The 27,459-nt window shown below is 47.7% G+C and overlaps 2 long non-coding RNA genes across 4 annotated transcripts; one reads left to right on the top strand and one right to left on the bottom strand.

Annotated features, from left to right (window-relative positions):
• Positions 1-1,125: 1,125 nt before the first annotated feature.
• Positions 1,126-3,322, bottom strand: LOC102549141 (uncharacterized). Of its 2 annotated transcripts, none has more exons than XR_015641037.1 (3): positions 3,279-3,322; positions 2,285-2,669; positions 1,126-2,151 (listed from the first exon to the last, which is right to left on the bottom strand). It is a non-coding gene; the product is annotated as an uncharacterized LOC102549141 (long non-coding RNA). The 2 variants fall into 2 exon arrangements; XR_015641036.1 differs by having other exon boundaries at positions 2,285-2,903.
• Positions 3,323-8,128: 4,806 nt separating this feature from the next.
• LOC147999957 (uncharacterized) lies at positions 8,129-27,391 on the top strand. Of its 2 annotated transcripts, none has more exons than XR_015641039.1 (5): positions 8,129-8,371; positions 17,433-17,475; positions 23,974-24,088; positions 24,447-24,523; positions 26,415-27,391. It is a non-coding gene; the product is annotated as an uncharacterized LOC147999957 (long non-coding RNA). The 2 variants fall into 2 exon arrangements; XR_015641038.1 differs by having other exon boundaries at positions 24,447-24,509.
• The last annotated feature ends 68 nt before the right edge of the window (positions 27,392-27,459 follow it).

Below are 27,459 nucleotides of genomic sequence, written 5' to 3' on the forward strand. Positions count from 1 at the left end.
AGAAGGAAGGGAAGGGATAGGCTCTAGGTGTGGAGGCTGAGAAGCGCTCTGAGCAGAGGCTCCTAAGCCCGGTGCAGGGCTGGGTGGATTTGCGCATGCTCACTTTCGTTTATCGACATGTTCTCTGTACACCGTAACCAAATACAGCCTTGTTCTTGAAATCCAAGCGTTCTCCGTTCTCATGATTCCTTAGCATTTCTTCTACAGCTTTATGGAACTTTTTTTATACATGACTCATTGTTTTTAACCTGCCAAAAATGTGTAAGGTTTTGCCTGAATAGATAAAACCTTTATGAAACTAATCTTCAAAACACAGGTTTGTGGGGCTCGTCCTGATTTGTTTCGGTGTTTTACATTTATTTATTTAGTTAGTTTGTAATAAAGGAGGAAGAGGCACATATGCAAAGGTCAGAGGTCAATTGGACAGCTGCGAAGGTCAGGGGTCGATCGGACAGCTGTGAAGGTCAGGAGTCAATCGGACAGCTAGCGGAAGTTCTCTCTACCGCGGGGTTCTGCGGATTAATTCGCGTCATATGGCTTAGGGACAGGTCAAAATACGTCCTATCTGTTTAGGAGTTTCTAGTTTTAGCTTTTAAATATTAAGGAAGATGGCCAGCAATTATTATATTTATTATGAATATAATATATTACCACGCTGCTTCCAAACAGTCACTGGATGTGGGTAGGCATAGTTGGAGTGTGAAATGAGGGTTATAAACCCAGGAGAGCTTTACAATGGTTTCTATTCATGGTTCCACTGAGCCAGAAACGGAAGTCTGTGCAGGTAGGCTGCCCTAAGAGACAGTGGGAAGGAGGAGACTAATGGGCTACAGAAGAGAGAATTGTAGCAAGGAGCTGGGAAGAGAGAAGGAAAACCCTTGGCCAAAGAATGTCAGAAAATCACTCCCGGGGCTGCCTGTCAAATGCCCAGCAACCATATATGTCAGATGGACTCAAATCCTGTGCCCTCACTCACTAACGGTGTGACCATGGACAGTGATTTCACTAAGCCCCAGGCATCAGGACGGTGACCGTACTCGCTAGGCCAAGTGTTAGTACGTCCAGTTCTAGGATTTCTTTCTTTCTATCTTTCTTCCTTTTCTTTTTTTTTTTTTCTTTTCTTTTCTGGAATGATTAAAAGCATCCCAGGCCAGTATTCCACCACTGAACTACATTCTAGGACATTTATACCTAGACATAAAATATATACACGTATCTCAAATACACATCCATTCCGAGCATAAAATCAGTGAGTTCGATGCCCTTTAGCCGACGCTGTTCTAAACCATAAACAATAGCTTCTCCTCTAGCTAGTCGGAGGACCTTAATTAAAATTCAAACTACATCTTATCACGTCTGTCTCATAAGTTAAGTTGCTCTTGTAACTTACTACCTTATAAAAAGCTACCCTCAAAGCTTAGTGAGGCAATCAACCATGTTGCTGGGAGGTGACAGGCTCCGGTCGGTGGCTCTGACTTGGAGCACCTTCAATTCCAGACTGAACGCAACTGGACCCATGAGTCATCTGCGGGACTAGCACATGCCCTGTGACTGAACTTGAGCACACAGAGGCGTCCTGCCCATCTGTCTTCAAGAGGCCCCTCCTTACGGCTAGACCGGGACAAAATGGGCCAATTTAAAACAGCAGGCGGGATGCTGACAGCCTGGTACACTCAAGGTAGACTAACGGGGGCCGCTTGTGACTTGGAAGCATGCTGACGTCATTTCTGTCCTATTGGCCAGGGCTAGTCACAGGCCAGCCTGTGACAGATTAGATAAGGAAGTGGAACCGGTCGTCCTTGTCAATGGGGAACGGCACGTTTAAAAGAGGAAACAGCTTACAGATAAACTTCCATTCCTTCCTCCCATGTCCTTCTAAAACATGAAGTACACCTCAGAGGACGAAGGTAGTCGGTCCTGAGCAGAAGAGCCTCGGTGATGGTCTTAAATATCTTACTCATTTATTCTTAATTTACAAGTATGGGTGTTTGGCCTGCTCGTATCTGGGCACCACGTGCGTGCAGTGCCCGAGGAGGCCAGAAGAGGGCGTCAGATCCTCTGAGGCTGGAGTTACAGAGGGTTATGTGATACCGTGTGGGTCCTCTGCCAGAGCATCCCGGGCTCTTTACCACGGAGCAGTCTCTCCAGTTCCTGTTTGTGTTCAAATTTTAAACATTATTCTACAAATAATATTCGTTAAAATTTTCAAATTAGCACATAAACCTAAGTAAATAAAGCAAATGAATCCCCATCGTGCTGGTCTAGCAGTGACGGGCCTCTTTACCTGATTGGCAGACACAGATGCTCCGTTTTCTCCCCTTTGGCTAGCAACTTGGCTCAGGGAAGTTAATCAGGTGAGCCGGGGAGTCGGGATCCGGCGGCTCTCAGATGTCACAGCAGACTCGGGGCTGGAGGAGGCAGATGATTTGAGCAGACACCACATTCAAGTTGTTGAGGGGAGAGAGCAAGTGTCATCCTATTTGCTCAAGTGATTGACAGTCACAAGCGGAGCAGCTCGCGTTGAGATCCAGCCCAGGGACACTAACACCAGTGATGGTAGCTAATCAGATATGGAATGTGACACTGTGTCTCTAATTTTACAGGATGACAGCCGAACGTTCCTCCATACCACGGTTTGCTCCTGATCTTCAAGGGCCGGGACCTCATTCCTATTCCCGATACCAAAAAGAGCAAAAACAAGCAGCGGGCGGGCCTCACTCGGTTCCATGGGCCACATATCCCACATGCCCAGCCAATCCACCACCCCCCCGGCCCCAGTTACTATTTTTGAAAGGTTATTTGCATTTGTTTTATGTCCCTCTGTCTCCTGCAGTATGGATGTGTCTCACACGAATGCCTGGTGACCATCGAAGCCAGAACAGGGTGTGTTGGATCCCCTGGAACTAGAGTTACAGATGGTTGTGCGCCACCATGTGGGTGCTGGGTACCAACCCCAGCTCCTCTGGAAGAGCCGCAATGCCCTTAACCTCTGAGCCATCTCTAAGCTCCAAGGTTATAATTCCTTATGATATAAAAGCTATCTTCAGTTCCCACCTACTTTGGGGGGTACGGGGGTCTCTCCTACCACTCCCCTCGGGGCCCTGTGGAACTGTTTCTCACTCTAGAATGCTGACTTGCTGGCTGACACTGAAAAGGCTTTTGCTGCCGCTGCTGACGTCTACTTCCCTATCATAACCCCGAGTTATAACTTGCCACGTTCCACTGGGCTGCTCTTCCTCCAATTGGCCAGCCCCCGTGGCCATGTTTTCATGACTCACCTACCGGACAGTATCTTCTCCTCTCTCTACCTTCTCCCTTATCTCTGAGTCTCTTCCCCAGACTCCAAGGCCAGGAACCCAAACCCTGCCCCTCTCTCTTCTGCCCAGCTATAGGCTGTAGAGCATCTTCATTCACCAATCAGGGATAACTTGGGGGGCAGGGCTACATGGCATTGCTTGTGTACGTGCAGACTCTCTCATCCCTGGGTGCAACCAGGCTTTGGGGGCCAGTAGTCAGTATTATAACTGTAGATTGACGTCTATATGCACATGGGGCAGGCACAAGATAAGGCAAGGCCTGTGATTGGGCAGTGAAAAAGAAATGCGGGGGCGGAGTTTTTGTAAGGCGGGAGAGATGAGAAAGAAAGAAGAATCGAGGGTGGAGGAGGAGAAGGATGACCCACCTCGGTGTGGCTTTAACTAGCCACAGGTAGTTATGAATATCATATAAGGGATGGATAATTACAGGACAATTTGTCTTATCTAGGTGGGCAGTTTATATCAATATCAATTGGCTCTGAGTTTATTGGACATTTTGTGACGTGAGAATTTACTGATATAAATCTGATTGATAAATTACAAGCTTCTAGGGTTTTGATTTTACCGGGATGCTGGGAATGTGAGCAGAGTCCGCCCCAGAGAGCCATGAGATAGACCTCTGCTGCTGGGGCCAGAAAGTAGCCGGCCACCAACATGAGGCTAGCCATGGCAGCGAATTCACTGCAGGGCCCAGAGTAGCAGGAAGTAGCGTGGTGAGTGTCTGGTGCCCCGCGTAAGTTTTTTAGTATTTACCCCAACATACAACACACAGCAAAAGAGAAACCTCAACACACCCCTGTTCCCGCCACAGTCCCTGGCTCACCTTGCCAAATTGGAAAGCTGAATCACAGAACATAGCGTTACTGCTTCATTAGCAATATTCAGTCCCACCGAGATAAACTGACCAGAACCAACAACATTTCAAAAGATCTAAGCCGATTTTCTCCTGGCAATTTTAAGGTACACGAGCAACTCGTGAGGGACAAGGTCCACACGGTTTTTTCCAGCTGTGACACCCAGCGATGAATCTCCATTGAGGCCCAGAACACTACCGAAAGAAAGCTGTCAAATCTCCGAGCTTTTTTCCCCCTGCCTCTGACTGACTGGCGTGGACCCTCTGCGTTGCCATGGAGACATTGATGCACACAGAGCCCTGTTATGGAGAGATGAGTGCCTTTCAACAGGGAACCTGCCGATCCACACAGACCCGCGGTCTTCTCGTGTCTATCAGAACAGACAGCTTGGGCACATAGGCACATAGCCTCAAGCTTCCACTGCCTTTCATTCTTGTTTGTTTAACAATGTGTCTCCAGCTCCTGCCAGCGGGGGTGCTGGATCTAGGTCCTCCTTAAAGCAAAAGAGAGCTAAATACTTTCCACAGTCACACCTCAAATCACTTTGTTGAAAAAAAAATTAAGCCTTCTCTGAATGGGGGGTGGAAAGGTGTGCAGTAAAGAGATTGCCAACATGACTGCTCCCTGGTTTGGGAAGGTTTTAGAGAGAGAGAGGGAGAGAATGAGAGGGAGGGGTAAGGGAGGGAGAGGCGGGCAGGGAAGGGTGGGCATGCAGAGGCATCTGGAAGAATCCATAGCAGTGAAAGTAGACTGAACAGGGCCAGCCTCTACACATAGCCAGGGCTATCTGCAAGTCAAGGAAGACTAAGCAGAGACAGAGAACAGAGAGAGTGCAGTGAGGCCAGCAGAGGCTGTGGGGAAACCTTGAGGCCTTGGGAGGCAGAGGCAGGCAAGTCTCTGATTTCAAGGCCAGCCTGGTCTATGAATGAAAGAAATAAACGGAGGACGTGACTGTTCCTATGTGTGGTGCAGGTTTATTGTAGATATGACACATATGGAAAGGGACAGAAACAGGGACTCAGGAAGAGTCTAGAGTGGACATGCCTGACAAACTGGACCAGCCTATGTGAGGGGAGAGGAGAGGGAAGAAAGGAACCTGTAGAGGCCAGGAGGCCAAAAGGCAAAGAGGGGGAAAGGGCCAGCATAGCCAAGTAAGGAATGACGGAGGCTAGGAGAACCCAGCAGCCAGAGTCCGCTCTGATATGTTTGAGGGTTTGAGACCTAACAGTCTACAGAGTGAGTTCCAAGACAACCAGTGCTACCTCCCCCTGTGAAACCCTAATGGGGGCAGGGGAGGAAGAACAGAAGAAGAGGAGGAAGAGAAGGAAGAGGAGGAAGAGGAGGGAGAGGAAGAGGAGGAGGAAATGAAGAAGGGGAAGAGGGAGTGAGGAAGAGGATGAGGAAGAAGAAGAGGAGGGAGAGGAAGAGGAGGTGGGGGAGGGAGAGGAAGAGAAGGAGGAAATGAGGAAAAGGAGGTTTGAGGAAGAGGAGGAAGAAGAGGGGTGAGAGGAAGAGGAGGGGCATGAGGAAGAGGAGGAAGAAGAGAGGGGGAGAGAGAGGAAGAAAAGGAGGGGGATGAGGAAGAGGAGCTAGGTATCTAGGAGGAGGGAAGCCTAGGGAGGTAAGAAGGCTACAATGCTAGCATTGACTTTGAAATGTATAACAGATCCTTGAGTTGGTACTGTCCATGCCTGGAGGCTGGCCTGCCTGATTTGGATTACTGGGAGTCATTTGTCCCTTCTGGAAGACAGTAGGGGGAAATGACTCCTTCCAGCAGATAACAATGACTTTCCGTTTCCTAAGGAATGCTGGCTTTTCTCTTGCTCCCAGAAACCCACTGTAGAATGGTCCAGCTTGAGCCCATTCTGGATATGTGAAGTCCCTTTTGGAGTTTGGGAAGCTGGAGTTTCCTTTGGACCTGACACTGACCCCAAAGTAAAAGTATGTCAAGAAGAAAGGCCGAGTGTGTTAAAAGAGCAGAGCCTGTCCTACTGGAAAGCAGAGGCAGAGGGGGAACAGAAGCAGAGGGTCTAGAGGGATGGTTCAGCAGTTAGGAACAGGCACCGCTTCTCCAGAGGACTCAGGCTTAGCTCCTGGCCCCCAACTGTCTGTGACTCTAGTTGTAGGCCATCTCATGCCTTTGTTTGGTCTCCACAGGTACCAGGCATACCCGTGGAAAACAGCCATACACATAAAATTTAAAAAAAAATTACGAGCTAAATAACCACAATAATAAAACAGGTCAGCTAACACCTCGCCTTGACTCCCATGTAAAGTTTACAATCTCTACTTCGCCAGAGATAAAATTCATTAGTTCATCAATAATTGTTTTTTTTTTTCTTTTAGAGAAAAAGGGATTTAACTTCTGCTTTGGGCTACTCTATGGCAATTTTGTTACAGGGAGCCCACCAGAGATGAGCAGCCAGACACGGTTTATCAGCAATCGAAAGTATTTATTCCAGCTCGCATGGACTACACTCAGGTATTTGGGGACCCAAATGCAGTCCCAAGCATTCAGACCTAGCGGCTTTTAAAGGCAAAAAACAAAAACAAAAACAAAAACAAAAACAAAAAAACAAAAAAACAACAACAAAAACAAAAACAAAAACAACAAAAAAACAAAAAACAAAAACAAAAACAAAAACAACAAAAAACAAAAACAACAACAACAAAAACAAAAACAACAAAAAACCCACTCTAGTTTGTATAGCAGTAGGGGGAGGTTTGCACAAGCAGGCAGTTGAACAAAAGCTAAGATAAGTTAGGTGGGACACCTTGACCTCAGATTCCTAGAATAGAGTTGGGTAGTTTTCCACAGGGCTACCCATCAAGGAGATCAAGTTCTAGTTGAACCCAAAATGGTCTCAGCAAGAATACAAGATGGGGGAACCTCTGCCCTGTCTTGTCCTGTCACAGTTTCCTAAAGAATAAAATACATACATACCATACAAATTAGTGATTGTATACTTTAACATTTATCCAAGAGAAATAAAATCAAATATCCACACAAAGCACATACACACACACACACACACACACACACACACACACACGCACACACGCACACACACACCAATTGTAGTTAGAATAACCAAAGTTGGAAATAAAAGAATCAGCATACCCAGGACAGAATAGATCAGTGACAGTGCAGCCACAGGACATCCAGCCCCTGACCTGGGCTCCACGTGGATAAATCTGAGACCAGTGTGATTAGGGAAAGAGACAGACCCAAGAAAACACACCCTGTAGGATTCTGCTTATGTAAAGTACAAAAACTGGCCAAAGCCAATGACCGTGACCACAGTGCGAACCACAGTGGTTTTTCTGGACACTGGGGTTGACTGAAGGGGACAGGAGCAGTCGCACAGACAGACAAATTGAACACTTTCTGGGTAATGTCTTATATCTCTGTGGAGATATTGACAATAGGGGGAAACTCAGCAAATCATGTTCTTAAATCTGTGTGTCCCGCTGTGCATAAAAAGTTATACCTCAGTTTATAAGCTAGGATGGGGAGACGGAGGAAGAAGCCGGTGAAGGCGAGAACAAAAGCAGAGGCCCTTGGTCACCGTCGTGACTCCAGGTTAGGTCGTTGTGTTTCTGTGAATTTTTATCACCATGGAATTAGGGAACGTCATCTCTGGGCAGGTGATGCCAAAGAGAGCAGAGCCTGTCCTACAGAAAGACCGCTCTCGGGAGTGTTTTAAAATGCATTTTTCCAGTCATTATCTTGAGAGAAAGCAAGCAGCCGGGCTTCTTCACAAAGAGATTTAATAGGATACTTGGGGAAACAGTGGAGGGGGGGGTGTTGAAGTGAACAAAGACTTTTTCAGTGTCAGCTGCACAGAGCCAAAGCCTTACAAGGTGAAGCGATGTCCCCTCTGCCAGCAACAGCATCAGAGACACCACACTGGATGGTGACGAGTCCCTTATAACCGACGCGGCTGAAAGCACAGTGTTCCAAACATCCTGAAACTCAAAAGCAAAGGTGGCCGCCACCCTCCTTTGTGAAAACCGTGGAAGGACAGACAGATTGCAGCCTTTCGGGTCCCGGTGCGTGCGATCGATGCGATCGACGCTCTGTCCTGCTTCCTTCTACCTGCTTTATTTGAATTCGCAGTTTCGGAGTTTCCACGGAGATCTCCAAGCCTAGTCTGCTCACTCTCACCGGGCTTTGCTGTTTCACACGAAATTAGCCAGGTACAAGTAATAGATGATTTATAAAGACATCACGGAATGTTCTGGAAAGCCAAAGTAAGGGACGCTCTGGCTTGTTCTCTCCGCCTGAGAGCTTGCGTACATGTGCTATTTAATTGTTACATTTAAGTGGTGTCTGTTGGAGGGGGGACCATCTGGTAACGAAACACAAAGATGCCTTCTAAGTTCTACTTAGGCTAAATTATCTACGTGGCCAAAAGAAACGGTGCTGTCTTTTCCTTAAATATACGTATTAGCAGAGATGCCAGCTAAGTAAATTCTGCTTGGTGGGAAATGAATTATGTAAATGCAATTTATACCATTAATTCAGCTTGTAAATTTAATCCACTCAGACACAGGAAGGTTTCCGTGCAATGAATATTTCTGAGGCTGTTTAATATGTTAAAATAAATATTGAGCAGCTGACAGAAAAAAAAATGCTCCCCACATAACAAAAGCTGTTTTGAAACAATAATTTAAATGCCTGCTGAATATTTACAATCGTGAGTTTTTGCCTCGTATCTACATTTTCTCCCTAAAAGGCATTCAGTGTGCCAGCCATTCAAGCTGCGTGAAGCAAGAACATAAGGTTAATAAGGGGCAAGATGGTCACTGGGCAGAGGGGAGCACTGTGCAAAGGGGAGCACTGATCAGAGGGTAGCACTGGGCAGAGGGGAGCACTGAGCAGAGGGGAGCACTGGGCAGAGGGGAGCACTGAGCAGAGGGGAGCGCTGTGCAGAGGGGAGCGCTGTGCAGAGGGTAGCATTCTACAGAGAGGAGCACTGAGCAGAGGGGAGCACTGGGCAGAGGGGAGCGCTGTGCAGAGGGGAGCGCTGTGCAGAGGGGAGCGCTGTGCAGAGGGTAGCATTCTACAGAGAGGAGCACTGAGCAGAGGGGAGCACTGGGCAGAGGGGAGCGCTGTGCAGAGGGGAGCGCTGTGCAGAGGGTAGCATTCTACAGAGAGGAGCACTGAGCAGAGGGGAGCACTGGGCAGAGGGGAGCGCTGTGCAGAGGGGAGCACTGGACAGAAGGGAGCACTGTGCAGAGGAGAGTACTGGACAGAGGGGAGCACTGTGCAGAGGGGAGCACTGAGCAGAGGGGAGCACTGCAGAAAAAAAGAAGCCTGTTTAGAACCACCCAGAAGGCTGAAAGAGGCTCATGTATTTGGGAAATTTATATGCTCCCCTAAGGCATCTGCCACTCACCATTGACCCAGATGAAGGATTTGCATACGATATTGAATATCTAAATACTAATCAGAAATGTGATCATTTAGAAGTGCTTTATTTAAACGTAAACAAGACATATATGTATATGTATGTGTACATATACATAAAACCAAAGAATGTGAAACAAAAATTGCTTCTTTTGATATTTGGAAGGAGAAGAAAAACTAAGAGTTTGGCTATGGAAGCTTCCCAGCTCCAGCATGGAAACCCCAAGGCTCATCCCTCCCCCCTTATTCTGGTTCCTTCCAGAGAGGCCTTTGCTGAGGCTCTCAGGGAAGTGCTGGTGCGGTGAGGCAGTGCCTCTATGAACAGTTTGGGTGAGTTCTCAACCGTCCCACATTCCCAACACTGTGCACCACAGAATGTCTCCAAGAACTGAGACACCCAGGGAGCGGAGGACCTGCGTCTTCTCCTTTATGACTGAGAGTCCGTAACACCAGGCCGGCAGCTGCTCACACTGGCGGAGGAACTCCATCCCCCACCCTCCTCTCAGAGCTGGGTTATTCTCATCCTCAAAGGCCTCTAGGGTTCACAGACAGTGAAGGGGCATGCGGAGAAGTCTCTGTGACAGAGACAAACGGCCCCTAGGAATACCGCAGCGGCTCTTATCTAGAGATCCGAAGGTCTATCATCCTCTCTCAAAGGCACAGTAGCCAGGCAGAGCTACTTCAGAGATGAGAGCATCCTGGTACTGCTTTTATGAGCACAAAGGACAAACGTCTCCATCCAGGGAAGTTCCCAGCACTCACTGTTCAGAGCTTAGAAAAAGAGATTTTTTAAAAGTTTAAGATAAATAACAAAGCTCATATTTACTTTAAAATGAGTCAAATTGAGCAGGTAACCAACTAAAATAGTCAACATTAAAGTCAACAATAAATCTTAAAACGGTGAGCACCGGCTGAGATCCTTGGCTGCTTCCTGGTTTTCAGTTGCCCTGGCACCTGGCTCGTTGCAGCATCTTGCAGTTCCTGCACAGGTTGCCATGGATGCTGAGAGCCTCTTGTGTGTGGCTGTTCAGGTTGTATACTGGGCAACTCGAGGGATGGTATACACGCAGATCACAATGTGAACTCTAGAACAGAGCAAGGTACAGACTGCAGAGACGAGTCTCCCACATCCCGGGTTCCCAATCAGAGCCCAGAACATTGCTGAGGACGCAAATCTCAAATTTTGCTACATCCAAAAATTCCTTTAACTCCTAGAATCCAGTTTCTAAATAGGTAATCAAATGTCATCCAGGGGCCAGGATCCTGGCAAACAAGGTTGCTCTGCTGGAATCCAGACCCAGACAGACTTCCGGGACCGTGGAGAATGCAGCTTTCTCCTGACCGGTAGGTAACTTCCAGAGGAAGGACAGGCTTCAGTTACACATTGTCCCTCACCCTGAATGCTAAATCTGGAAACGTGGATGTTGAGACTGCCACCAGCTTCTTGACAGTCATGAGGATAAGTCAGAGCATCTCTCCCGGAGCCACAGGACCAGGGGACCACGGAACCACGGGACCACGCAACCAGGGGGACCACGCGACCAGGGGACCACGGGACCACGGGACCACGGGACCACAGCACATATGTGCGAGCGGCTATCTCATCAGGACCCTCAGAGGGAGCAGGACCTCAGCTGAACAGGTCACCAGCTTTAGAAACAGAGTACAAAGGGAACTCAGTTCTTCCACGGAAATGCAGGGAAACGCTCTAACATGGGGCTGAGCCCGTGTCATCAGGAGCAGCCAAGACCAGTGACTGATCAGAAAGCAGGGGGGTCTGGGCGCGGGGTCTGGCAATGCAAGCGCAGAGCGGGTGAGAATGTTCCAAGCAGGGGATGAATGGATGACCAAAGACTTCTCAGGACTCAGAATGGGACTTAGGTGTGGGCATTTGGATGCCCAGCCTCAATTTCACTGCTTCTTGTGACTGCTTCCCTAGCCCAAAATCACACACACTTACACACATACACATATACACACATATACAGGTACACATACATATACACATACATACAAATATACATATACACAAATACATATATACCCATATACATACACACATACAACATAATACTCACATACATACCAACATACATACACATATACACATACACACGCATATATACATACATATATACATATACACACATACATATATACATATACACCCATACACACATAACATAGTACATACATACAACATAATACACATACACACACATATATATACATACACATACATACATATATACATACATACACATGCATACACACACAGCTCTCTGCCTCACCCAGTGCACTGACAGCTAACTGTACCAGCTTTGGCCAACGTTCCGCCTCAGTCTCTCATGGGCATGAAAGCTCCAATACCCACACCTGTGTTCACTTACCTGCCCCCTTTCTCCGACTTTTAGAACCAGCTAGACTGCCTTATAATAGGCCCAGAAGCCCTGGAGCAGTCTCCTGCCAATCACAGATAAGCCGACTCTGGCACTTCCCCACCCGAGTCCCATGCCTACAGGGATGACTAGCTTGAAGAAACTCTAATGCCTGCCTTCCTCTTCCCTGTCCCACTTTCCCAAACCTTGCCTTCATCTCCTTTCCTGACTTACAGCAGGCTCAGGTGGGAGTGGGGATCCAAGCTAAAATGATGGACCAGCAAAGATGTTCCTTCCAGTGCCGACCTGTCCCCGATTCCTTCCCAGAGATAGTGTGACTGGTGGCTTTCTGGTCTGCAGCTGTGCACAGCTTCCCAGTGAGTCCCACAAGACACGCTCTCTCTTCTCCAGAGCACGTCCAAATGCCCAACTCAGAGGATTCCCCTAAGTCTTCTGTGATGGTTTGTATATGATCTGCTCTGCCCAGGGAGTGGCACTATTAGGTGTGGCCCTGTTGCAGTGGGCGTGGCCCTGTTGGAGTAGGTGTGGCCCTGTTGCAGTGGGCGTGGCCCTGTTGGAGTGGGTGTGGCCTTGTTGGAGTGGGTGTGTCAGTATGGGTATGAGCTTTAAGACCCTCAGCTGCCTGGAAGTCAATCTTCCACTAGCAGCCTTCAGATGAAGGTGTAGAACTCTCAGCTCCTCCTGCACCATGCCTGACTGGAAGCTGCCCTGCTTCTGCCTTGATGACAAAGGACTGAACCTCTGAACCTGTAAGCCAGCCCTTTATGTTGTCCTTTATAAGACTTGCCTTGGTCATGGTGTCTGTTCACAGCAGTAAAACCCTAACTAAGACATGGATTAAAAATAATGTTTGGCTGTTTACATTTGTCAAAGGCAATTTGTGAAGTGGCCCTTCTGGGCAGGAGGACTTGTCTGGGTTGGATTCTTAGATTTACTTCAAGTTTCCTTTAGGGGATCAGGGTCTGAAGGCAACCGTGACACCACACTATGTGCTGGGCTCCCACATCACAGCTCTGCTGTCTAAATCCTGCCACGTGTCAGCAGAGGCCCTTGAGTGGGCAGCCACACGCAGACACTCCCACCTTGATGATAATGGACTGGACCACTGAACCTGTAAGCCAGTCCCTTTGAAATGTCCTTATAAGAATTGCCGTGGTCACGGTGTCTGCTCACAGCAGCAAAACCCTAACTAAGACACCTTCCAACTGTGACAGCAAAGCCACGCTTCTCCTGCTGAGGATAGATGAAGGGTTTAACATAGATAGGGTCAAAGGTGATCATCAAAATACTTCCTACGAGCTCGGACCAGTTGGGACAGTTGCCAACCACAAGCATCCATGCGGCAGTACTGGTGGGAAGCAGCTGAGCATGTGGTCCAGCAAAGGAAGTCTCCAGCCCAGAGATGGGCAGGAGGCCAGAGGCAAGGCTGACCAACCAGCGGCCCTGGGCATTCTGATCAGATTGGGGCAGCTCTCCCACAACTGCACACCAATCCAAACCCTTTACACACAATCTGTAGGACACCATTTCACCTTGAAAACACCCTCAAATATGCCATCCACACACCCTTTCCAGACTTGACTGCCCACTGCCTACATTTCAACCTCTAGGAAGAGTTTACAAACAAGGGACGCTAGGGAAAGGATTGAAGGAGCTGAAGAGGTTTGCAAGCCCATAAGAATACCAATACCAACCAACCAGAGCTCCCAGACACTAAACCACCATCCAAAGAGTACACATGGACAGACCCATGGCTCCAGCTGCAAATGTAGCAGAGGATGGCCTTGTTGGGCACCAATGGGTGGAGAAGCCCTTGGTCCTGCCAAGGCTGGATCCCCCCAGTGTAGGGCAATGTCAGGGTGGGGAGGCAGGAAGGGGTGGGTGGATGAGTGGACGAACACCCTCATAGAAGAAGGGGGGGATGGGATGGGGGGTTATGGACGGGAAACCGGGAAAGGAAAGGGGATAACATTTGAAATGTAAACTTAAAAATATCCAATTTTTAAAAAAAGTTAAAAAAGCAAGGGATGCTCCCTTGTTCTTAAATGTTTGAGATTCTGTATTCAAATCCTTTATACCTGACCCCTTTGGATTACTGCTCAGAATGGTCTGAGGGCCAGCTGCCAAACTTTGCTATCAGGCCTTCTAGACAAGGTGTGTGTGTGTGTGTGTGTGTGTGTGTGTGTGTGTGTGTGTGTGTGTGTTTGGCGCACACGCATGCAAGTGATGACTGCCTCCTCTCAAGACGAGATACCAAGTAAATGCCATCCCAAATTCATCTTTGATCTTCCAGAGTTCTGAAGCATGAGGGCATTCTGTCCATCTTCTACAGAGTGGCTGGCCCTGAACACCCTGGGTGCCACTCTCCTAAGTGCCTCTAAGTGCTGCTAACAGCAAAGTTCAAAATGTGGGAGGCAAAGCCGCCGTGGTGGGCACTCAGCAGGCCCAGCCACTTTGCTGGCCTCTTCTGGGTAGATCTGCAGTCCACGCGTGTTCATGCAGAAAGTGCTCCTGCAGCAGAAAGACGCTTCTTCTGAAGTAGAGCTGGCGGGGGTCAGCGGGCAGAGCAGCGGGGAGGACGGTAGCTACTGCCTCCTCTGCGAGTCTCCTCTCTGTCTCCAAAATGAAGATGTCATTACCTTCTCCCCAGGCTATTACTGCAATTACAGACAGCAAAGAAAAGGACTCTGGTACCGGGGACTGTTTCTGGGGCAGATAACCCAACGGCTTGGTTATTATTTTAATATCTTCTATTTCAGTCCTCTGCAAATGTCATGAGGAGAAAAACCTCGGAGATATTTTTTTTTCATCTTCGGTCTTTGAATAATGAGAAAATGGCCAAATTATGTTGATGAGGAAAGAGAATGAAGAGTCTGGCTGATTGTCACCTGGGCTGAATTTGCCCAACATCAGAGAGAAAGGCATACAAAGGTTTAATTAGGAGTAATCTTGGGGGCCAAGCAAGGTCATCAGTACACTAACTAGGACTAATGGTTGAGTATCAGGCCAGACTTAACTACTTGGAACTACCTGTGAGGCAGTCAACTGGATGGCTATGATGCTGACGTTACCCACTTCCTGTCCCCTTGGTTTTCAGTAGGATGCTTTACTGAGCAAATGGCCTCACAAAATAAAGACTAGCCTCCCTTGTCAAATTTAGCCAAACTGTCGAGTTCCGTCCAAAGAAATGCAAGAGGAAGTGAGTGGCGTGTACAGTTTCACACAAGTTTCCCGGAAGGAGAAGCTCCTCTGCCTCCTCCTGTAGCTGGAGTACGGACGTAATGGCTGGAGCTGCAGCAGCTTTCTCGGACAATGACTGAATGTGAGAATGGAGGCCGATCGCAGATCCCCATGCTGTGAATTATCACACAAAATCCAAGACCATTTACCCAGAATGCCACGTGAGAAAAATCGACTTCTCCCAGGTGGTTGCTCTTTTGGATACTCTGTCCTTTACAGCTCCTTCTAATGCAGATGAGATCATTTCGATGGCACAGCACACGAGCATCTGCGAAGTGCCCAGATCCTCATGTTTTTATTTGGAGCAGAAGCTGGCACTGAGACCCATTGCCTGGGTCCCTGGGTTCTCTGGTTCTATGGTGAGCAGAAGTCTCCCCTTATAACCAGCAGCACCATCACTGTCATCAACAAGATCAAAATTTGAAAAATAAAAGGATAATGATATATATATACATATATATATATATATATATATATATATATATATATATATATATATAAAGAAACCTGCTTTGTATGTGTTAAAAACAATCACATTAGGGGTTGGGGATTTAGCTCAGTGGTAGAGCGCTTGCCTAGCAAGCACAAGGCCCTGGGTTCGGTCCCCAGGTCCGAAAAAAAGAAAAGAAAAAAAAAATCACATTTTCCTTGCTTGATTCTTGGGGCATCTGTATGCTTAGCGACTCTTTCATGCCGGCTTCCCTTTCTCCCTCCTCCCTCTCTCCCCTCCCCCTCGATCTCTCCTTCTCCTCCCCCTCCCCCTGCTCTCCTCCCTCTCTCCCCCCCCTCCTTCCCTTCTCACTTTGTTTTTTCTTTAAAGACTTCTAAGGATGCCCACCTTTGAGAGACTAATGGAGCACAACTTAGGGAAGAGGATTTGATCATGTAAAACTGCACAATTCGTCCAGGGTCGTGAGCTCCAGGGAGCCTCACCCTGGCACCCTCAGCAGCCTCGGCAGCCTCAGGAGCAGCTCCTAGCAGTCACCTGCCACTCACAGCCCCCTTCAGATTGATCTTCCACCCGAATAGATTCCTCTCTACCTGTAGACTCACTCCTTTTGCCCAGGCTAGCCTCAAACTCACAATCCTCCTGAGTGCTGGAATTCCAGGCCTGCACCATAACTCAGCTTTGCTTTGTAAACGTTCGGTAATATGCACAGAATCACAGACATGATTATCATTTCAGATTTGTTGATGCATAAGAGTACATGCCATTCACATAGATATGTGTTATTGTTTCTGGGTTGGATATCGAAGACCTTCTGCTTGGCAAGGGGGTGGTTCCCAGGAAGAACCAGGGAACATGAAGGTCACAGAGATCTCCTGATGCTGCTTCCCACCCCTCTGTAAGGCTCATATCCTTCATGAGCTTCGTGAGCTGACAGGTCTTTTCTGACAACCAAGCAGAGAGAGTTACAGCAGCCACTGGAAGTCTCTAAGCATCAGCTTAGCAGAGGAGGCGAAGCCAGGACTCCGTAGGTAGGATCTCCATCACACGCGCGCACCATGGGCAAAGCTAAGACTGTCCTACTTGACTGCATTCCCAGGGTGAGCTCCAGGCATGGCCCAAAACAGTGTGTGGCGAACCCTCGCATGGCTGGTGAGAAAGGAAATCAAACAATAGCAGGGCTGGCGAAGGGAATGAGACAGAGAATTAAGGACAGGTGTGTGCTTCTGCGTTTACTCCCAGAGGGCAACGGGGTGTTGAGGGAAGCAGGGAAGGAATGAAGAAGGGTTGCATCGGTGGGTGAGTGGGGAGATGGCTCAGTGAGCAAAGGCACCTGTCACCAAACCTTAGGACCTGAATATTCCAAGGGACCTACGTGTTGAAAGGATTGATAACTCCAGCAAGCTGTCCTCTATCCTGCACACGTGCACCATGGCACCCTCACACAAACACACACACACAAGCAAACACACATGCTCACATACACACGCACACACAAGCACATGCACACACACATGCATACGAATGCACATGTGCACACACACACTCACACACAAATGCACCATGCTCACACACGCATACACATGCACATGCACACACTCACATGCATACACTCATGTGCACACACATGACTCACATACACATGCATGCACACACGCATGCATGCACATGTACACCCACATTCACATGCACACACACACACACACACAAACACACTAAATATGTGTGGTTTTTTAAAAAAAGAAATCTTGTCTATTTCAGGTTGCGAAGAGAGCTCAGTGGGTAAAAGAATCTTCCACAGGAGGTAAGAGCCTGAATTTGAGTGCCCAGTCTCCATGTAAGGGACAGATGTCTAGAGGGCATGACTATGTTTCCAGCACTCATACCAGGAGATGGGAGTTAGAGACAGGAAGTGCATGAGACAACTGGCCTGGTGTGTATCACAGAGAAAAGTGGGAGGTAAGGACTAACACCCAAATAGAGGATGCCCCCCGACCCCCACAGCCATGACCTGCACATGTATACGTTAACACATTCTATGTCTGTGAATGTTCACACACACACACACACACACACACACACACTACACAACAGATAAATGAAAGAACAAATTATCTTTTAGAACCTCTTTGAAAAAACACAAACAGGAGTAACGTATTTGGGAGATAAAGGCAAAGGGTTTTTTGAGCAGCAGAGCATGTGGTGCATGAGGCGCCCTGACTGTGACTTCGGTATCTGGGTCTTGACTGTACGACACGCTACATCTTTATGAACTCGGAGAATTCTCTAGATGATGGAGACTGACAGACTCCAGTCAGAAGCTGGCTGTGCTCTGTGAGTGCTGAGCATTTAGTGTAAAACAGTACAGGGAGGGCTGTGCCAGGCAGGAGCTGTCTAAACAGACTCCGAACCAGAATCCACTAGCTTGGGTCCTCAAATCTGAAACAGCGAGACCCAGTCGCAGTGAGTCAGTAAATCCCCATCTGTGGGCCCTTGCTGCCGAGGAGGCAAAGACGACACTGACACGTTCACCAGGACTTTGTCATCTCAGGTGTAACAGCCAGGCATGGCCACACACCACAGGGTGTAAACCAGGAGGAAGGCAATGATGCCGTCCTGGGAAGGCTCCACAGGGGAGGTGGGGATTCATCTCTAGACCATGTAGATCTATGAGGGGGAGCAAGGCCCAAGGACGTGGATTTGTGTGTGGGATTCAGTGCACATCTAAAACCTAAGTGAGAAGCTTGTTTTCACTAGGCACGGTGGTGCACACCTTTGAACCCAGCCCTGGGGAGGCGGATCTCTGTAATTCCAGCCCAGCCCGGTCTGCACCATGAGTTCCAGGCCACCCAAGACATAGTGAGGACTTGTTTCAAACAAAGTGAACAGAAAGAAACAAACGAAGGAAGGAAGGAAGAAAGAAAGAGGGGGGGGAGAAGAAAAGGAAAGAAAGAAAGGAAGGAAGAAAGAAAAAAGGAAGGAAGAAAGAAAAAAGGAAGGAAGAAAGAAAAAAGGAAGGAAGGAAGGAAGGAAGGAAAGAAGCTTCCGCTTGTTTTGATTGTGAAAGTCCCAGAGAGCTTCTGAGATTCCTCCTTTTTCCCTCAATGGCTCAGAGGCAAGAGACCAGGACTGCCATGGTCATTTCCATAAACACATGCATGAAGTCACACATCTCTCAGCTCCCCTTGCAAGGTCGTCCCCCCCCCGCCCCCCGCCACTGCCTTCCCTCCCCATCTGCCTGGCTCCAGAGTGAGGTATATGTTTCACTCCCAGAACCTCCTTGGCCTACCCTCAAGAATATATCGCTGACTGGGACCTGGTGTCAGGAACAGCCTCCTAAAGCCAAGCTGGCCACAGGGCCAACTGGTAGGCTTGCCGGCCCTCAACGAGACCCTGTTCTACTCTAGTCTGTCACTCACTGAATCTACAAATACAACACTGTTAAAGATGAACACACACGCACACACACGCACACACACACTGAATGAGTAACTTCCGAGATACTTCAGTCCCACAAGTGCCTGGGATAGTGTCACGAAGTCACATACCAGAGCATTTTTCCCCAGATTCTTCACATACTTGGGCTATGGGACAAACTGCACACGATGGCTCCCATCAAGAACCTAATGGGCCACCTCATTGGACCGCCAGTAACAAACTTGTCCTGACCAATGGGGCCATTATTGGAGCTGTGCAGCCTGACGCAATTTGATGCTAATTTCAACCCCGCTCAGCCCAGGCAGCTGCACCTCTGTGAGTCACAAGAGCTCAGCGAAATCCATAAAGTCAAATTTTTACAGAAACAACAGACTTTGTAGCCAGATGCGGTGGCTTGTGCCGAGAATACCAACACACTGGGGGCTGAGGTGGGAGGATCGTAAGTTCAAGGTCTGCCTGGGACTCACAGGGGACCCTCAGCAAAGGAGGAAGAGTGGGTGGGGGAAGAGAAGGAAGTGGGGGAAATGGGAGGAGGTGGGGGAGGAGGAGGAAGAAGCAGAGAAGGACAAGGGGGAGGAAGACAGGACAAAGCCTACACACTATGAATACCATATAGCCCGCATCAAAGGGCAGCCATAGCCAACTAGCCTTTCTTCAAGCCCTGTTCACCCTCTTTGGCAAATTAATCACCTAAGTTAGAGAGAGAGAGAGAGAGAGAGAGAGAGAGAGAGAGAGAGAGAGAGAGAGATGACCTCCCTCCCTCTTTTGACATTCAAAGCATGCAGATGCCTTGCAAGAAGTTTCCGCAAAATTCTTTGCAAATTATATAAACAAGAGCCAGGGAGCATACTTAATAATAGGACTTGTCAGGGCCAAACTGGGGCAGCTATTCCGCTCAGAGGTCACTCGCTAAAAAGGGCCTCAAATCTAGCACTCTGACATCATCTCCCAGTGATGCCGATGGACATTTAGACAAAGGCACGCTGATGGCGCTGGGTGGGGAGGGGGGAGGGCCATCGTACAATTTTAAAGCTGTTCCATTTCTGGACTGTGTCACCTATCATGAATTAATATTGCAGCGACGTCTCATGAATTAAAAACTAAATGACCTCATGATACTTTTTTTTTTTTGCGTGAAACCATTACTCAGTTAAGCACACGCTTCATTAATTATCTCTACGTGTACACTTACGTTATACACTTCCACATCAGTAGCCCTTTGCTGGCTTTCTCTGTTTTTAAATATACCTAAGTCTGAAAATTCGGATGCTGGGGAGAAGCCTCAATAGATGAGTGGTTGTGATGCAGGCCTGAGGGCCCGAGTTCAAATCCCAAATTCACAGTACCCACGTAAAAAGCCAGGCACATCGGCATCTGTGTGCCCAAAATCAAAAAACAATAAAACAATGTCTCTAAATATTAGAAGTGTCCCTGGGTTCACAAATCTTTTTGTTAAAAAAGCCAAATCCTTCCTAGTGACAGCCCTAGAAGCTGTCACTTCTCCAGGTTCTGTGTGTGGCTGAGAAAGCACCCGGGGACTAGAGAGGCAGGTGGCTGGGAGGTCTTCCTCCCAGTGAGACTTGCTCTAAAGTACTTTATTCTTGGGACCATTAACGCTCCCCCACAGTACTGCAAAGGCACCCTGAACCATCAGACCATCCTCTTGCCAGACTTCTGTTATGCCTTCAACTGATACCCAAGTCTCACAGCTGTCTTGACAATCTATTCTAAGTGTCCTTTCTTTCTGATGGAGGGGTGTGTCTCAGGCAGGGGCTGGGGCCCAGGGTACCTTAAAGCACGTGCATTGTGGCGCTTACCTGGTTCAGTCCTCTGATGCAGGCTTTCCAGGGTATGAGCACAGCTTCTCAACCGTCACATGCCCCCCACTTTTGAGGAACTATTGAGATTCTTGCCTTTAAAAAAAAAAACAAAACACGTTCCCATAATTCAGTCCGTGATCTGTATCTGTAGCATAGTGCCTGGAGCTTGATAATGTATAAGCATGACTTTCTGTAGCGAGAATTTTGTAATCTTGGTTTCTTTAAAAAACAGAAATATTACAGGAATATGTTTTTGTTTTAACCCCAGGTGTGGGATATGGGGCTGCTTCAGACCGTCCACAGCAGCTGACTGTGATTTGCCTCATGCTCTAGCAGGGGTGTGGTTTTGCCAGCTGCAGATAGTTTCTGCGATTGTGTGATGTTTGGAATTGTGGGGACTTTTCAGAGGACATATAAACATTAGAGCCCCAATAGAAGGGTCTGGGTGGCCGGTTGGTGATTGGTTGGGATTTGTCAAGTAGCCGTGTGCAAAAGAGACAAAATGAAGAAATTAGATATCCTGATGGTGAAGATCAACACCCCTAATTAGCAGGAAGTAGTCTAATGATGCCGTCGCCCCCTTTGCCCCATCCATCTTTCTCTCCTATCCAGTGTTAGGGGTTGACAGGGTGGAAGAAGACGGGTGGAGGAGGGGAAGAAAAAGAACACACAATGGAGCCTAAAGCCCAGCTTTACCTTTGACTTGTGATTCTGTAGACTGGGAACCCCAAGATTGCCTCTGTTCCTTTAAAAGAAAAGTAGGTTAGCATATAAAATATGGATTTCATTATGGCATAATCATGTGTGTGTGTCATTACGCTTTGTTCTAATTCAATTTCTTCCTCGTTCTCCTCCCACATTCGTTCCATTCTCCCAGAGCCCCCTTCTGCTCTCCCAGAGCCCCCTTCTGCTCTCCCAGAGCCCACTCCTGCTCTCCCAGAGCCCACTCCTGCTTTCTTATCACGTGTTCCACCAGACATTGACTTTTTCTCCCTCCTGTCTGTTAACATCTATCACTCATCCCCTCTCACGCTCTACTTTCTCTTCTAGCTTCACTCCCTACGTACGTGTGCATGTGCACACCGTAGATGTACACACAGAGACACACATGTGCACACACACATGCACGTATATACAGACACAGACACCTACACATATAGACAGACACACACACACACATGTACACACACATACAAACATGTGCACACAAATATACATATGCAGAAACACACATACATGCACACGCACACACATGCATATACACACAGTTAACTCTAGGTTCCACCAGCACTGTGCTACAAACTTTTACTCCCAGCACTGAGAGAAAGACAAGCAGATCTCTGTGAGTTCAAAGTTGCACTGGTCTACAGTAAGTTGTCAGCTAGCTAGAGCTGTAGAATGAAAGTCTGCCTCTCCAAAACAAAACAAAACAAAAAGCAGGACTAGGTTCAGCGCATAGGAAAAGCACGTATTAGTCTCAGTCAGTCTGACTTCTCTGACTTAACATGATTTCCTGGTTCATCCATTTTTCTGCACGTCACAATGATTTCCTTGTGGTTTTATAGAACTCCGTTGTGTATCTGGGCCATGGCCATTCTAGGTCAGAAACACAGACAATCGTACCACGTTCACGTTGTCAGAACTGAATGACTAACGATGAAATCGAAGTCCCGGCAGTTCTCTTGCCTCAGTCCCTCTATTCCTCCTCAACCCTTCATAAGTGCCACCCGACTTCAGTCTTTCGTGTATGTGACTCCCTGAGCTTACTTAGGGTGGCCTGCTCTTTACTTGAGCAACGGTAATCAACCCTCCAGGACTGGTGGGGTCCTGTGGGTCCCACCCCCGTCCCGCTCGTAAGCTTGGTGACATTCAACCAGGTATAAGCGTGAAGTGACAGAGAATCCGTACTCCTCTGGGAGTGCACCATGATACATTAGGGAAATGTGACAATAATTGAATGGAATTACCCTCCCAGGGCTGTGCATTTCCTGGCTGTCCTGAGCAGGACAGCAGTGAATACAGATATGTAAGTGTCTCTGCAGGAGCCTTTGGGGTGTGAGCTCAGGGAAGCTCTCGGATCACACAGTAGTTCCAAGCTTCCTCAGAAACCGCTGGGCTGGTTTCCAACACGGCTACATCAGGTTCTGCACCCACGCATGCTTTCCCCACATGGACAGTGCTGGCTGTCCTTTGTCTTCCTGCCGGTAGCCATTCTGTCAGAGGAGCCATGGCACCATGGAGTGGTTTCCATTTGCATTCCTTTCATAGCTAATAATGGTTTTAAAGACAGTCGCACAGCGCTTGTGTTTCTTCCTTTGAGAATTCTGTGCTTGGTTCATGCTCCCCTTTTAACTGGGCTCTTCCCCACCCCCTTGCATAGTTTTTCCAGTTCTTTGCATATTCTCGATACTAAGCCTCTGTGGTATAACACCTGCCAGAGTAAAGATCTTTCTAGCTGGAAGGATCCCGAGCGCTGATGGGAACACGTAGGAGCCTGAGCATTGTGCGTTACGTATGCAGTTGGGATATCACATCGCACCCTCCCCCCAAATAAGCACAATTTATATTTTTCAGTGATCTTAGCAAGGGTTTTCACTGCTATAATAAACAACTTGAAGAACAGACGTCCATTTCACTCATGCTTCCCAGACGCAGGCCAGCGCTGAGGGAAGTCAAGGCGGGAGCTCCCATTGGCTTATTCACCCTGCTTTCCACCCAAGAATTGTACCCCCCCCCCACACACACACAGTGTCCTGAGCCCTCCCGAATCAGAAAGTGTACCATAGGCTTGCCCACAGGATCTGTGGGGGGCATTTCTCAGATGAGGGTCCCTCTTCCAAGTGACTCTAGTTTTGTCAAGTAAAACTGGACCAGCACATCAACTAGAGACAACTTTGAAGGCGAGGGAGAGGCGTATGAACACAAATGAGCTACAGTGACATCTAGGATTCAGATGCCAAAATTCGTATACTAAATTGAAAATTAAGGAGAACGGAAAAGTTAACGCTATAAAAGTAATAACTTTGGACATAAAAACACCGCAGCCCCTCCCCAGGTTCCTGGGCTGTACTCTCAGAGCGTCTAAATCCGGAGATCAAGAAACTCCATTCCTTACAAACTCAAGGTGATTCCGATGCTGTTTGCTCCCAGACTTCCCAGGTAAGTGACTTGGGCCTGGTTTCCCAGCTCCCTTAGCTCCCCCCCTCCCCCCAGGCACAGACAGATGTTAGGTTAAAAAGATAAGTCCCAGAGAAGTTCGGTTCTTGGCTCTGTGTACCAAATACCTGAAGAACTGTGGGTTTGCAGCCCAAGATGGACACTGTGATTTGAGCACTTGGATTTCTGAACTTTTAACATGAGGCATTGTTTTCAAAATGACCAGCTTAGGAATAACTCTCTTCCCCAGTTGGCCACCTAAAATTGCACACACACACACACACACACACACACACATACACACACACACACACACTGTAGGAAGAACTTTATACAATGTATATTTCTTTTGACTTTTCAGCCTTTCCAGTCTTCCATTGTTGCGACAAGTGAAGTTGACATTTGTCCTACAGAAACTCAGGTGGTAAGAATGGATGAGTAAGTGGTTTCGCCCAGCGTTTGAATGACTGCAGAATTAACCAAATTCTCAGCAGGGCACGGGGAAGGGACTCTAGCTGGCCCAAGCCTGGCAAACATGACTCCGGCTGGCCTTGCCCTTGTCCCCCATTTCCTCTGCCTTGCTAAAAACTGCTAGATTTCCTTCCTAAAGCTAGACACCAAGGTCTATTCCCTTATCCGGCTACTTCTTCCTCCTGAGGCTGGACCAAAGTATCGGAAGTCCAGCAATCAACCCTTCCCGCTTTGGCTGCCTAATTAACTTGTCCAATTAAAATTAAACACCTCATCCTAATGCAGGGTTTCCCCCTTTCCCTTTATAAACCTCCATATCTATCCAGAGTCAGTCCTTCGTCGTGTCCCCCAGCCCACTCCAACCCCTCACATAGACCTACCACTACCACTACCACACCCCTAAAAACTATCTCTTCCCCCTCTCCCTTGTTCCCTCCCCCCTCCCCCCCTCCCCCGTCCTTTATCTCCTATCTTTGTCTCTTATTCCATGCCCTTTGCCCCTCTGGGGTAAATACATCTCCTTTGTCCTAAGAACTTGGTCTTCAGGTCTCTGGAACCAAAAGCAACACTGGCCCCTTTATGTGTTAGCACATACCTTTAATCCTAACACTAGTGGCAGAAGTAGGCATATCTTTGTGAGTTGAAGGTCAGCCTGGTCTACAGTGTGAGTTCTAGGACAGCCAGAGCTATACAGAGAAACCCTGTCTTGAAACAAAACAGATAAAATCAAGTAACCAAAACCTTTTCCTGTTTCTCTGTGACCTAAATATTTAAGAATTTATTCTTCAGGAATGCTCAAAACTGACACACTCTGCCTGGTCCTCGACATCACACTTCACCTTGGAGGTATAGAATGACTGGCTATGAGCCCCATGGGTCTCTCAGGTCTGGGCCCTGACAGATGTGGTTTCCAGGCATTTACCTCTTAGGGTTTTACTGCTGTGAACAGATGCCATGACCAAGGCAACTCTTATAAGGACAACATTTCATTGGGGCTGGCTTATAGGTTCAGAGGTTCAGTCCAGTATCATCAAGGCAGGAGCAGGGCAGTATCCAGGCAGGCATGGTGCAGGAAGAGGGGAGAGTTCTACATCTTCATCTGAAAGGCTGCTAGCAGAATACTGGCTTCCAGGCAGGAAGGATGAGACTATTAAAACCCATGCCCCATGGGGTTGGGGATTTAGCTCAGTGGTAGAGCGCTTGCCTAGCAAGCGCAAGGCCCTGGGTTCAGTCTCTACTAATAGTGCCACTCCCTGGGTGGGTCACATACAAACCATCACACCCCCCATCAACCTTGCCTGCTCCCAGTTCCCTTTCTCCCACTCCCTTTCTGGAGCCAGGAGTGAGGGAGGGCAGCGTCTTCTTTGTGCAATGCCCTCATCTCTTTATTACTGTAGAACAGAGTCAACTACCAACCCTGCTTTCTTCACTGTCTCACAGAAAAGCAAGCACAGTCACCCACTCCAGAACCACAGCACTTGATGCAGGAGGACTGTAGGCTCAGAAGCAGCCTGGAGAGTATACCAAGTACAGGGCCGGCTTAGATCGTGCCTCAACGGAAAAACTAAAAAGAGAAAGAAAAGTTGGCCCATTCACCCAGACAGTTCCAAAACTTACTGCAAGAACTGAGTAAATCACTAGAGAGAGTCACCTCCCTTCAAGCAGAGAAGCATCTTCTCCGCTTTTTGTGTAGTTATAACATTGTATAACGTGAAGAACCAGCACAGGCCCACCTCTGACATAGTCCCCTCCCTGTCTGTACAAAACCACACAGCCTTTTTACTTATCACATTTGTTAATGTTAAGGTCATTGTTCTTTTCTTCATGGATTTCTTTCTTTCTTTTTTCTGTTAAAAAGCAACATTGAGTGGAGAGTTAAGGAAGAGCTAGCGAATCCTGTGGCAACATTTGGCCTCCAAATAGCAAGGATGCACCTCCTCCGCCTTGCATACACTTGGAGTTATGAACAGCTAATCGGGAAACACTGGGGGAGCTACAGTCTCCTGATTATTGTTAATTCAGCGCCAATTTAAAATGCAGCCACTTCCTCTGGCCGTGGAGATTGGGAACGAAATGAAATAGTATTTCTGCTTTGTGTGAACAAAAACATCAGCCGAAGCAAGACGAGGCTTTTCTTAATGACCTAAAAATATGCGGTTTGTTTTGTTTTGTTTTTCCCCCTAAAAGAGGAAAGCATTTAAAAGGCAACGACAACACAGCGGTTTCCCCAGAGATGGTAATTAGAAACGAATTAGAGCTTCCGACAGAGTGGAAACAAGGAGGACTCTGTTTACGGGCTCACGCAAGCTACAGCCTGGTGGCTGAACCTTCATTACGGAGTCATCTCCCAGCAGTACCCTACAAATGGAGACACTTCGCAGCCCTAGGAGACACTTCTCAGTCCTAGTTCATCTGGGATTTGAGATACTGTGGTAATTGTTGTCACTAATCTAAGGAGAACTGGTCACATTCTATCTAAACCAACTCCAGCATCAAAATAGCATTTCCACTTTATCTTCTTTGGTCCCTTTTGAAGTTTGTCAGCATTCCCTGAGACTTCTCTAAGACCTCCCTGAGACTCAATCTGTGTGGTTTTAAATAGACTCAGTCTGGGTAATGTTTCACTCTGGGAGTTACACTTAATGCATCCAGGGCTCAGCTGCTAAAGATGACTCCTCCAAGCTTGATGACCAGCGTGCAATCCAGGACCCGTGTGCTGGAAGGAAAAAGCGAACTCTCAGTAGTTGTCCTTGCTACAATGTATATGTTTTTCTTAAAAGAATTCATCCAAACAGGAGAAGCAGTGCCCACGAATAAACCTGTATATGACCTTGCCACAATGTTTTTTTTTTTTTAAGAATTCATCCAAACTGGAGAAGCACTGCACATGAGTAAACATATAT

Source organism: Rattus norvegicus, chromosome 17 (assembly GCF_021556685.1).
Source record: "Rattus norvegicus strain SHRSP/BbbUtx chromosome 17, alternate assembly SHRSP_T2T, whole genome shotgun sequence".
Taxonomy (NCBI): Eukaryota; Metazoa; Chordata; class Mammalia; order Rodentia; family Muridae; genus Rattus; species Rattus norvegicus.